General features: G+C 43.7%; 1 protein-coding gene across 1 annotated transcript in view; it reads right to left on the bottom strand.

Moving 5' to 3' along the window:
• The window catches only part of LOC311128588 (uncharacterized protein), a gene marked incomplete at both ends in the record, with an annotated part of 168,940 nt that overhangs the window by 45,993 nt on the left and 110,486 nt on the right, over positions 1-12,461 (bottom strand). The window lies entirely within an intron of this gene.

The following is a 12,461-nucleotide window of genomic DNA, read 5'->3' as shown; positions in this document are numbered from 1 at the left end:
ATCAACTACATATGTGTCCTATGTCCCACTAGGCGAGACCTGGGGATGAATCAATCCATTTGCTCCAATTGATCCATTGTACACAATTGCCACGCATCCAAAGAGCAACCACAAGCTAGAAAAGAGAGGGGAATATGATTTGGACAACAGGGGAGATAGTGTGTGGACTAGATGTTTTTAAAAACCAAGAAAGCGGAAAACATCACTTTGTATTCCTCTCATATCCGTTCTGCTGGTAAATGGTCCTTATGCTCAGTGGAGTAGTCTGTTAGAGTGTGTTAACTTGGTTGAACTTGTGAATGGTCCGTAAAGTGCATTTTCACATTTTACATCCTTTTTCATATTTTTTCTCACTTAGCCCAAAGATAATGTAAGCATTCAGTTATTCAAATTGCCACCATGATTTGAAAGATTGTTTGGAAGTGCGTTGTACTGACTAATGATGTGCTCTGAAGGGTGAAGGTTGTGGTAAGATTAGCATGAAGACACTTCCTGTCTGAATGCTAATTTGGATAGGTTTTTACTTCACCTTACTTATTACAAACCCTACATAATTGTCTATATGAACAAATTGAATAGGTATAAGTAGGGCTGTGGCGGTCACGAAATTTCATCAGCCGGTGATTGTCAAGCAAATAACTGTCGGCCTCACGGTAATTAACTGTTAATTAACAAACACATTTAGCATCTCCTGGCTTCCGCACAGCCTAAAAGCCACTGATTGTCACGTTCGTTTAATGACGGGTCAGACCAAGGCGCAGCGTGATATACGTACATGTTTATTTACACTGAATAAACACACGACAAAACAACAAACAAACGAAACGTGAAGTCCTAAGGTTGTACATACAACGAACCTTACCCGGAACAAGATCCCACAACTCAATAGTGCCAATAGGCTGCCTAAGTATGTCCCCAATCAGAGACAACGAGCGACAGCTGCCTCTGATTGGGAACCACACCGGCCAACATAGAACTATACATACTAGATCCCACATAGAAAATACTACATAACAAAGAATATACACACCCTGACTCAACATATACCCTGACTCAACATATACGAGTCCCCTGAGTCAGGGCGTGACAGTACCCCCCCCCCCAAAGGTGCGGACTCCGACCGCACAACATAAACATAACAGGGTAGGAGCCGGGTGGGCATTCCGCCTCGGAGGCAGATCCGGCTCGGGGCGTGACGACCTCTCACTCTCCGCCTCCCTGTTGCGCCCCTGGTCTGGTCTGGACCTCGGCGCGCTGCTTCCCCTCTCCTTCCTCCCACGATACGCCAGGCCCTGTCTGGACCCTGGTGTGGGAGACCCCGAACCTGGAGAGGGGCTGACGTCATGGTCTGGACTGGAGCTGCTGACCGGAGCTGGACTTGGCACCGGTGGAGTGGACTACTCTGGCTCCGGAGTGGAGCCGCTGACCGGAGCTGGATCAGGCACCGGTGGAGCAGACTGCTCTGGCTCCGGACTGGAGCCGCTGACCGGAGCTGGACTTGACCCCGATGGAGCGGACTGCTCTGGCTCCGTAGTGGCGCAGCTGACCGGAGCTGGATCAGGCACCGGTGGAGCGGACTGCTCTGGCTCCGGAGTGGAACAGCTGACCGGAACTGGATCAGGCACCGGTGGAGAGGACTGCTCTGGCTCCGGAGTGGAGCAGCTGGAACGGGCACGGGCCGTGCCGGACTGGACAAACGCACCACTGGTCTGGTGCGAGGAGCAGGCACGGGCCGGATCGGAGTAGGAACACGCACCACTGGCTTGGTGCGAGGGGCAGGAACGGGCAGGGCCGGACTGGCGACGCGCACCACTGGCTTGGTGCGAGGTGCAGGAACATGCCGGGCCGGGCTGGCGACGCGCACCATTGGCTTGGTGCGAGGAGCAGGAACAGGCCGGGCCGGGCTGGCGACGCGCACCACTGGCTTGGTGCGAGGAGCAGGAACAGGCCGGCCGGGCTGGCGACGCGCAGCACTGGCTTGGTGCGAGGAGCAGGAACAGGCCGGGCCGGGCTGGCGACGCGCACCACTGGCTTGGTGCGAGGAACAGGCCGGGCCGGGCTGGCGACGCGCACCACTGGCTTGGTGCGAAGAGCAGGAACAGGCCGGGCCGGACTTGAGACGCGCACCACTGGCTTGGTGCGAGGAGCAGGAACAGGCCGGACCGGGCTGGCCACGCGCACCACTGCCTTGGTGCGAGGAGCAGGAACAGGCCGGGCTGGACTGTGGAGGCGGACTGGAGGTCTGGAGCGGAGAGCTGGCACAACCCATCCTGGCTGAATGCCTACTTCCACACAGTATGTGTGAGGCATCAGCACAGGACGCACTGGGCTGTGCACGCGCACTGGCGATACAGTTCGTAGAACTGGCGCAGAATATGCGGGACCGAGGAGGCGTACTGGAGACCAGGAGCGTTGAGCCGGCACACCCCGTCCTGGCTGGATGCCCATCTTCGCACGGCACGTGCGTGGTGCAAGCACAGGACGTACAGGACTGTGCCGGCGCACTGGCGACACAGTACGTAGCTCCGCATAACACGGAGCCTGCCCAGTCATACGCTTCCTCGCGTGAGTACGGGGAGTTGGCTCTGCTCTGACACTAGGCTCCGCCAACCACCCTGTGTGCCCCCCAAAAACAATTTCTTGGGGCTGCTTCTCGGGCTTCCTCCTCGACCGGCCTCCTCCGTGTTGCCGTTGCTCCTCTCCTGCCTGGGCATCTACCTTAGCCCATGGTCCTCTCCCCGCAAATATCTCTTCCCATGACAACAAATCGGCCACCTGTGACATGGCCATTCGCTCCGCCTGGGCACGCTGCTTGGTCCTCGTTTGGTGGGATCTTCTGTCACGTTCGTTTAATGAAGGGTCAGACCAAGGCGCAGCGTGATATACGTACATGTTTATTTACACTGAATAAACACACGACAAAACAACAAACAAACGAAATGTGAAGTCCTAAGGTTGTACATACAACAAACCTTACCCGGAACAAGATCCCACAACTCAATAGTGCCAATAGGCTGCCTAAGTATGGTCCCCAATCAGAGACAACGAGCGACAGGTGCCTCTGATTGGGAACCACACCGGCCAACATAGAACTATATATACTAGATCCCACATAGAAAATACTACATAACAAAGAATATACACACCCTGACTCAACATATACGAGTCCCCTGAGTCAGGGTGTGACACTGATGCATACCTTTTGGAACATCTACATTTAAAAAAGTCTAATAAATCCATGTAATATAGCCTACACCTTCACAATAAATCCATTATTTATGTTAGACAGGTCTAAAGAAGCATGATATGAAGAAAATGTAGTCTATTTCAGAAGAAAATAATAGCATACTCTGAGTTGTCCTTATGTTAGGTCTTGATGTGGCTATGCCAAATGGCTGTGGACAACACTCGTTCATTTAGCAGACAAAATTTGCTTAGAATTCCATGGCATTATTTTATATTATTTTATAGTATGAAGAATACAATTGAACAAAGCTGAATAAAATATAAATATTTTCTCCAAATGATTTGAGGGAGTGCGCACATGTGGCTATTCTGTGTTGAGCAGTTAACAAAGAAATAGGTACTCCTGTGTGCTTAATTTAGAGTGATTAATGTAACTTTAGTTGTTCTACAAACATTGGGCTATATATTTTCATTTTTAATACATTTTAAGGCTGCATGATGCGACTCTAATGATGATTTGTAAAAAGTCGCTTGAAAGGCATGAGCTCTGCTTTGTTTTCTGCGCAGGCTGTACACACTTCATTAGTCTCTCATTCACAATTTGACAAGCACTTGATAATGCCTTGAATTTCACGGCAGCATCACCCTTTGTGGCCATAATGCACCCTAAAATAAATCTATGCCTTTGTTTTGCCCTTCTCCCTGAGTGCTGCGCTCTCCATCACGTGATCGGGTCTTTCTCACAGGCTACAAGTGAAGACAGACACGTGGGGATGCAACTGTGCGTGTCCTTATCCAATTCTGAGGTGCATATTGAAGATATTGGAAGAACTGTCCACATTTACTTTTCGTCAGCCAACAAGTTGAGTAGGCCTAACGAACAGAAAAAGCACTAGCCTATGTTAATCTACTATCCCCCATAGTACAAAAGTCGACCTATTCTATTCTGCGTGAGACATAAATATTCCAAACATAGTCTGGGACAGTTGTGGGATGCAACAGATCCCAAATTAATACAACCACTAGCATGTGGCTGACACGCAATGTGGCTGACACAACAGATCAGAACATTTAGCTTAAAATGTTCATAAACTATAAGGCTATTTCTTCACATTATAACTGCAGCAATGCACACATGGTAGTAGGCTATAAGTGGGAATGTTCCATTAGCGGGATAACACCATTTTCAAAAGAGACCGCAAATGCGATTATGCGTGTAATGCTTTTCTTATAAAGGCGCATTTTTATGGTGAAAATGATCTTCTCCAAACTTGAAACTCGCGAGCTGCTTATGTATGCCAGTTAGACTCTAAACCCCTTGTAAAGCGGATGAAGGTGGTTCATTTTAATACGTTTTTTGAACACTTTAGTTGTGGTATGGGTCCTCAGATCCTCAAAAAGTCATACAGCTGCACCATCAAGAGCATCCTGACTGGTTGCACCACTGCCTGGTATGCCAACTGCTCTGAGGGAAGTGCGTACGGCCCAGTACATCACTGGGGCAAAGCTCCTGCCATCCACAACCTCTACACCAGGCGGTGTCAGAGAAAGGCCCTAAAAATTGTCAAAGACTACAGCCACCCTAGTCATAGACGCACGGCAAGCGGTACCGGAGCGCCAAGTCTAGGTCCAAAAGGCTTCTTAACAGCTTCTACCCCCAAGCCATAAGACTCCTGAACAGCTAATCAAATGGCTACCCAGACTATTTGCATTGATCCCCCATTCTGTTTTCTCATGCAATTGCATAGCCTATAGAAATATTGCGCAACATGAGCTCATGGGCTCTCAAGTGTTTGATTCGATTTTCAATAACATTTGCATTGATGTCAGAGTGATTAGAGGGACAATAGAGTGCTGAGTACCAGGCAGTTAGTCAGTTTGGTAGGCTACTAATGACCAGCAGCAGCATCAGAGCTTGGAGAAGCCTAATTACCGTGGAATTTTACTGCCTTCATTACTTGTGACCGATGGTGTATTGCAAGCAATACGATAAGCAATATAATAAGCACATTGCTCTGTTGGTGGTCATCTGTTGTTTGAACTTAATTGTTTAGATATATTATTTGAAGAGACTATATGTTTGTTACTCTACACTAGTTTTAAAAGCTCATCATGTTGACCTCACATTGACTCCCAAGCCCAACTACTTTGCTAAAGATACTACAACCTAACTGTGGTCCTTGCCAGCATGCCAGGAGCAGCCAGAGGCTTTGTGAAAGAGGATCTAATGATGAGAGATTCTTGTAACCTCTCTCTTGGTAACCGGCAGTCTGCCTCACAACCGCCTCATTTCCAAAGTACTTTAGACTGTTAGGAGTGTGTTTTTTCCCACTCTGCCTTCCGTATAGCTTCTCATGCATATTCAGCAAGCACTGGATCTAGGCTCCAGATATTGGTGATAGGCAGAACTGGGTCGTATGTCCATTATTGAAACATTGCATGAAAATATAATGGCATTTCTACATAGATATAGAAGGTCCCAGCGAGTAATGTCTTTGTGTGTTCATGGCTTTTACATGCCCTGTACAGATGTGAAGTCTCGTAGTGTAAGGGAAGGGGTGTACTTGGTTGAAGACAAATACAGTACATGTATTGACACTTGATTGAGAATTCAACAAACATGAATTAACCTAAATGAGAGATAAAATAAGGTTATTTGGATAGTCCCAAGTAGATGGTTTGTAGATGTTCAGTAGATGTTAAATAACTGTCAACAACATTAAAATGTATTATCCACTAACCCAAGCCCTAAACTTAACTCTTACCCTAACCCTAGCCCTAACTGTAACCTTCAATAGCTAGTTTGTTGATAGTATGACCATCTGTAGATCATCTATATGGAACTATCCAAATAAAGTGTGACCTTAAATAATGTTTCAAACCCTATATTTAAGCCACAATGCGTAAGATTCCCAGCCGTTCATTGGTAACTTAAACTAATTTACCTCTTCATTTTTGAAGAATAACTTTTAAACACCTGACTTATTAGCAGCATCTGCAATGCTGATGCAGACACTCTTGAGGGGTATATCACAAACCAGGATCAATGAGTTAGCTAATATCGCTTAAAAACTCTCAAACCTCTATTTCCTTTTTTTTCTTCTTTTTTTTCTTTTCTTTTTTTTTTCTTTTCTGTTTTTTTTCTTTTCTGTTTTGTTTAGTTGCTTAGGGGTATGAAATCTTTCATATTTTATTCAGGATTATTGACAGTTTATTGTTCCAAACATGGAACTGTAATGCCTCTAAGAATAGTCTGGTGTGTGTGTGTGTGTCAGTGGAGGAACCTCAGGGGAGGACCATCCTACTCAGTGAAATTCAGAAAACATTTAAATAATGAAACATAAAAATTTATTATTTATAGATAAAACTATACTAAATATATTCACGTCATCAAATACCTGATTAAAAAGTAATGAAGGTCTACAGTAGTCTCAACAGCACCCTCTAGGGTAGCACCATGGTATAGCCGGAGGACAGCTATTTTACATTTTTATTTTATTTATTTATTACATCATACTCTGGCTGCGATTTTTTTTACATTTTAGCAGACACTCTTATCCAGAGCGACTTACAGGAGCAATTAGGGTTAAGTGCCTTGCTCAAGGGCACATCGACAGATTTTTCACCTAGTCAGCTCAGGGATTAGAACCAGCGACCTTTCAGTTACTGGCACAACGCTCTTAACCACTAAGCTACCTGCCGCCAATACAATACAATACAATACTAAGGAGGCTTGTGGTTCTCACTCCTTTCCATAGACTTACACAGTAATTATGATGGCTTGGGGAGGACGTCCTCATTCCAAAGTCAAACTATCAGATCTGTTACAGTAGGAACTAACATCTTGTCGATCCAATCAAAGGAGCAGAAAATGAACCTACTACTACTACGCATGTGTGATTTAGAAGCGTGGTAAAGTCAAATGTGCAAAACACACTTTTTGCCTATGGCTGCTCGCTGCGCTTTGCTACCATCGAAAAAAATAAGGAAGATTTCCCATTATTTTGTTTTCGTAAAGACCCAAAGAACGGAGGAAGTGGGAGAACCTATTCAAGAATGCCAAGAGTGTCCAAAGCTGTCATCAAGGCAAAGGGTGGCTATTTGAAGAATCTCAAATATAAAATATATTTAGATTTAACACTTTTTTGGTTACTACATGATTCCATATGTGTTATTTCATAGTTTTGATTTCTTCACTATTATTCTACAATGTAAAAAATAAATAAAAACCCTTAAATGAGTAGGTGTGTCCAAACGTTTGACTGGTACTGTAAGTAAATACATTTGTCAGGGAGAGTTTAGGGTACTGCTGGATAGGGCAGTTCCAGTCCCTAGAGGGGAACACTTTGAGAACAGAGAGATAATAGCAACATAATATCAGTGCTGTCTAATTTAAGTATAATGAAGCCTGTTTTTCTGTCCTCAGATATGGAAAGCTGTGAAAACCTGTTTTCAGATGAAGAGAGAAGTCCCAATGAATGTCCCAAGGCTGATACTAAGGGTTTATCCTATATGCCATGGATTATATGTGTACCTATGCTAGCAATGTTGTATATAAAAATACAGTTAAACATCACACACAATGTATAAACCTATTACAACTGGAGCAGGCCAACCCTGCTGAAGGTCGGATGGGTGTGAAGGTTTCCCAGCAATAACACACCTGATTAGTTGATAATCAAGTGTGCTATTGCTGGGCAGGAACAGAAGTCTGCTCACCCAGTAGATCAGTGGAGCAAGGTTGGCTACTGCTTTTGTGTTGTTGTTCATCTGAAATTATGCTTTAGTAATAATAGCCTGTTATTATATATTGTTGTTTAGACTAATCTTTACATATGAGTTAGCTTATTTGTACATTTTAAAGTGATGAAGTGTTGATTCTTTGAAGTGTTTAAATTTGTTTTCATTGTTAAACTATTTTCCAAAATGAACTAGTGTCAATGTTGATTAATCACAGATCACAATCCTGCAATAAAGAGGGGAAAGGGTGATAACATTATCACTTATGTGTTGGATGCTTAGTCTAACTGCACATCTTCGTGGTGTTTGTCTTCACAGTACAATCCTGTCCTGCCCTGAGTGGAAGAGTTTAGCTCTTCTCCAACACCATCCATCCATGATGAACCTGTCCTGCACACTGCTACTACCTAGACAAACTGCCCTTGTCCCATTCCCCATAATATTTTACTATTAATGCCTTTAATAAATGTTTTAGGTAAAAATAATTTGTCTTAGACAATTTTTCAAACGAGCTTTGCCTTCTTTGCCGTCCATGCCTATACGGTGAGTCTCCCATCCTCCTAAATGCTTCATGTCACCAGCCTCCACTGATGTGTGTATGTGTGTGAACATGTTTTTCTACCTTATCAGGACCACAATGTGTGTGTGTGTGTGTGCATGCTTACGACTGTTAGTCAAAACTCAGGGAATGTCCAATGCAACATGTGTCACACCATGCCCTGTACACATTGTACAAAACATTAGGAACACTTGCTCTTTCCATGACATAGACTGACCAGGTGAATCCAGGTGAAAGCTATGATCCCTTCTTGATGTCACCTGTCAAATCCACTTCAAATCAGTGTAGATGAAGGGGAGGAGACAGGTTAAAGAAGGATCTTTAAGCCTTGAGACAATTGAGGCATGTATTGTGTATGTGTGCCATTCAGAGAGTGAAGACAAAATATTTAAGTGCCGTTGAACAGGGCATGGTAGTAGGTGCAAGACACACCAGTTTGAATTCAAGAACTGCAATGCTGCTGGGGTTTTCACATTCAACAGTTTCCCCTGTATATCAATAATGGTCCACTACCCAAAGGACATCCAGCCAACTTGACACAACTGTGGGAAGCATTGGAGTCAACATGGGCCAGCATCCCTGTGGAATGCTTTCGACACCTTGTAGCGTGCATGTCCCAACGAATTGAGGCTGTTCTGAGGGCAAAAGGTGTTCCTAATGTTTTGTACACTCAGTATATGTTTCCAAGACTACTGTTTTAAAAAGGAGTATCTCTCTCTCTCTCTCTCTGTAATTAGCGTTATAATGAAAACTCATTCAAGGTAAGTATGAAAAGCAAACACAAGTCCTCAGTAATAATAACTGTGTGTATGAATGGAATTGGAATTGCTGTTAGTATTGCTGAGTGAGGAGTATGTCGGTGTGGATTTGTGTATTATGACTCAATGTGAAAACAAATACAGGAGAGTTGAGTGTGTACAGAAGGAGGAGAAGCAGGGGCCTCTTATGTACATCTGCCGTCTATCCTCTCCGCTGTGAAGGCAATAATTGATTTTTGATTACTGTCATCCACTGTGGGAGATGTACATAACACAGCCTCTGCAATGGACGAAAACAATGTGTTGTTTGTGTGTGTTCGCGTCTTGCAAAGCCAGCACTGCTATCTGTAAAGGAAGTCAGCAACCCATCTCCCATTTTGACTTCTATATATGAAATCACCAACATATTCATGCATTTGATTCAAGACTCTAAAAGGTAAATTCCTATCCCCCTGAAATGAATGCACAAACGAAATTAACATGCGCACGCACGCAGGCACACACACACAGCGGTGTGATGCTGACTCTTACCCAGCCTTGTCTCCTGTCTGAAACATCATCTAGCAGGGACATCATGCCCTTCACCATCCCCCCTCCCTGGCACAATCAGAGTGTGCATAGAGAGCCAGGGATGAGCAGAGTGGGCGCCCTACCACAACAAGGGGTGAGGAGGAGGGGGGGGGGGGGGGGGGGGGGGGGGGTTAAGGGATGGAGTGGATAGGATGAGGGGAAAGAAGGAGGGAATGATGAGGCAGAAGGGGGTCTGTGCACTTGAGTAATAAGTAATAAGGACGCAGCATGATCTGGAGTTTTCTGAACTTTTTAACTAGGATGAAAGTAAAGAAATCAGTGGTGTAAAGTACTTAAGTAAAAATACTTTAAAGTACTACTTAAGTAGTTTTGGGGGGTATCTGTACTATTTATATTTTTGTCTACTTTTACTTCACTACATTCCTAAAGAAAATAATGTAGATTTTACTCCATACATTTTCCCTGACACCCAAAAGTACTCATTACATTTTGAATGCTTAGCAGGACAGGAAAATGGTCCAATTAACAACACATCACATCCCCAGTGTTCCCTGCTGCATCTGATCTGGCGGACTCACTAAACACAAATGCTTTGCTTGTAAATCATGTCTGCGTGTTGGACTGTGTCCCTGGCAATCACTAAATAAAAAACACAAGAAAATGGTGCCGTCTGGTTTCCTTAATATAAGGAATTTGAAATTATTCATACTTTTACTTTTGATACTTAAGTATATTTGAGCAATTACATTTACTTTTGATACTTAAGTATATTTAAAACAAAATACTTTTAGACTTTTACTCAAGTAGTATTTTACTGGGTGACTCACTTTTACTTATTTTCTATTAAGGTATCTTTACTTTTACTCAAGTATGACAATTGGGTACTTTTCCCACCACTTAAATAAATACAACCCTACTTCTCTGCAACAGCTGAACATCCTAGCCCCTCCTGCAACTTCCCTCACATTCTTGCCCTAGCTTTTTATCAACTGGCTACTTTTTGCTTTTGTTTGACAGACCACCATCTCTGTCCATAAAACTATTGGAATGTAGCGATAGACAGTAGCGGGTGTGTGTGTGCACATGCGTGTGTGCTTGTGTGTGTGTGTCTGTCTGTCTGTCTGTGTCTCTGTCAGTGTGTGTTCACCCCACAACACCACTTCTTGCATCCCTAACTTTATAGGGAAACCCTGAACTACAATGTGGGAGTCCAGTAAAATCCTCCCAAGGAGTAGGAGGAGGACACATTCATGGTGGGCATGGCTTGTAAAGTTACCACCAAGCCAGAACACAAAATCCCATGTTGAAGCATCATTCTGCGAGAAGTGCACTGATAGTGCAAAGATACTCAGACATGAAGCTGGGTTGTTGCCTTTCTCTGAGGTGAAGAGTGAGTGGCGCAGTGGTCTAAGGCACTGCATCGCAGTGCTAACTGTGCCACTAGAGATCCTGGTTCGAATCCAGGCTCTGTCGTAGCCGGCCGCGACCGGGAGACTCATGGGCGGCGCACAATTGGTCCAGGGTAGGGGAGGGAATGGCTGGCAGGGATGTAGCTCAGTTGATAGAGCATGGCGTTTGCAACGCCAGGGTTGTGGGTTCGATTCCCATGGGGGGCCAGTATAAAAAAATATGTATTCACTAACTGTAAGTTGCTCTGGATAAGAGCGTCTGCTAAATGACTTAAATGTAAAAACAGCACTCAATGCACTAAATAATCATATAATTTCTGCTACATTATAAGTGGGACCAGTAACATTAAATGGAGAAAGATAATCTATATTTCAACAACTGCTATGCCTCCTCAACGGTTATTGAGATTCACCCGGCACACTCAGTCTTGTCCTTAAGGAAGACTAGTATAAACAGAGAAGTACATTAATTAAGATATGATGAATCATCTCACTAATCACTGCATTAGGGATTATGTTGTGTTACGTGTTGTTGGATAAGATGCTGAGGTATTTTGTGTGTGTGTGTACGAGCGTGCGTGTGTGCGTGTCCAGTCACTGTTACTGACTAGACACAAATGGATGTTAGAGAATGGGAAACATTGTTTAATTTTTACGTCAGATCGTAATCAGCTTCAAAACAAAGGCTTAGAGAGGGAGTGGCATTGCCAAGGGTAGGTCGGAGGGCTGGGCAAAAGCACGCTGTAAGAGTCTGGACTGGGTAAGAGTCACACTCACACTCTACAAATTGCCATATTTTTTATACAATCAGGGCCAAGCCTTCAATACATGTAAAAAAAATAATATATATATATATATATATATATATATATATATATATATATACAGGTAAAAGTCAGTAAATTAGAATATTTTGAAAAACTTGATTTATTTCAGTAATTGCATTCAAAAGGTGTAACTTGTACATTATATTTATTCATTGCACACAGACTGATGCATTCAAATGTTTATTTCATTTAATTTTGATGATTTGAAGTGGCAACAAATGAAAATCCAAAATTCCGTGTGTCACAAAATTAGAATATTACTTAAGGCTAATACAAAAAAGGGATTTTTTAGAAATGTTGGCCAACTGAAAAGTATGAAAATGAAAAATATGAGCATGTACAATACTCAATACTTGGTTGGAGCTCCTTTTGCCTCAATTACTGCATTAATGCGGCGTGGCATGGAGTCGATGAGTTTCTGGCACTGCTCAGGTGTTATGAGAGCCCAGGT

Source organism: Coregonus lavaretus, assembly GCF_964263955.1.
Source record: "Coregonus lavaretus genome assembly, chromosome: 4".
Taxonomy (NCBI): Eukaryota; Metazoa; Chordata; class Actinopteri; order Salmoniformes; family Salmonidae; genus Coregonus; species Coregonus lavaretus.
The sequence above is the reverse complement of the archived record's forward strand: the minus strand, read 5'-3'. Positions and strand labels throughout refer to the sequence as shown.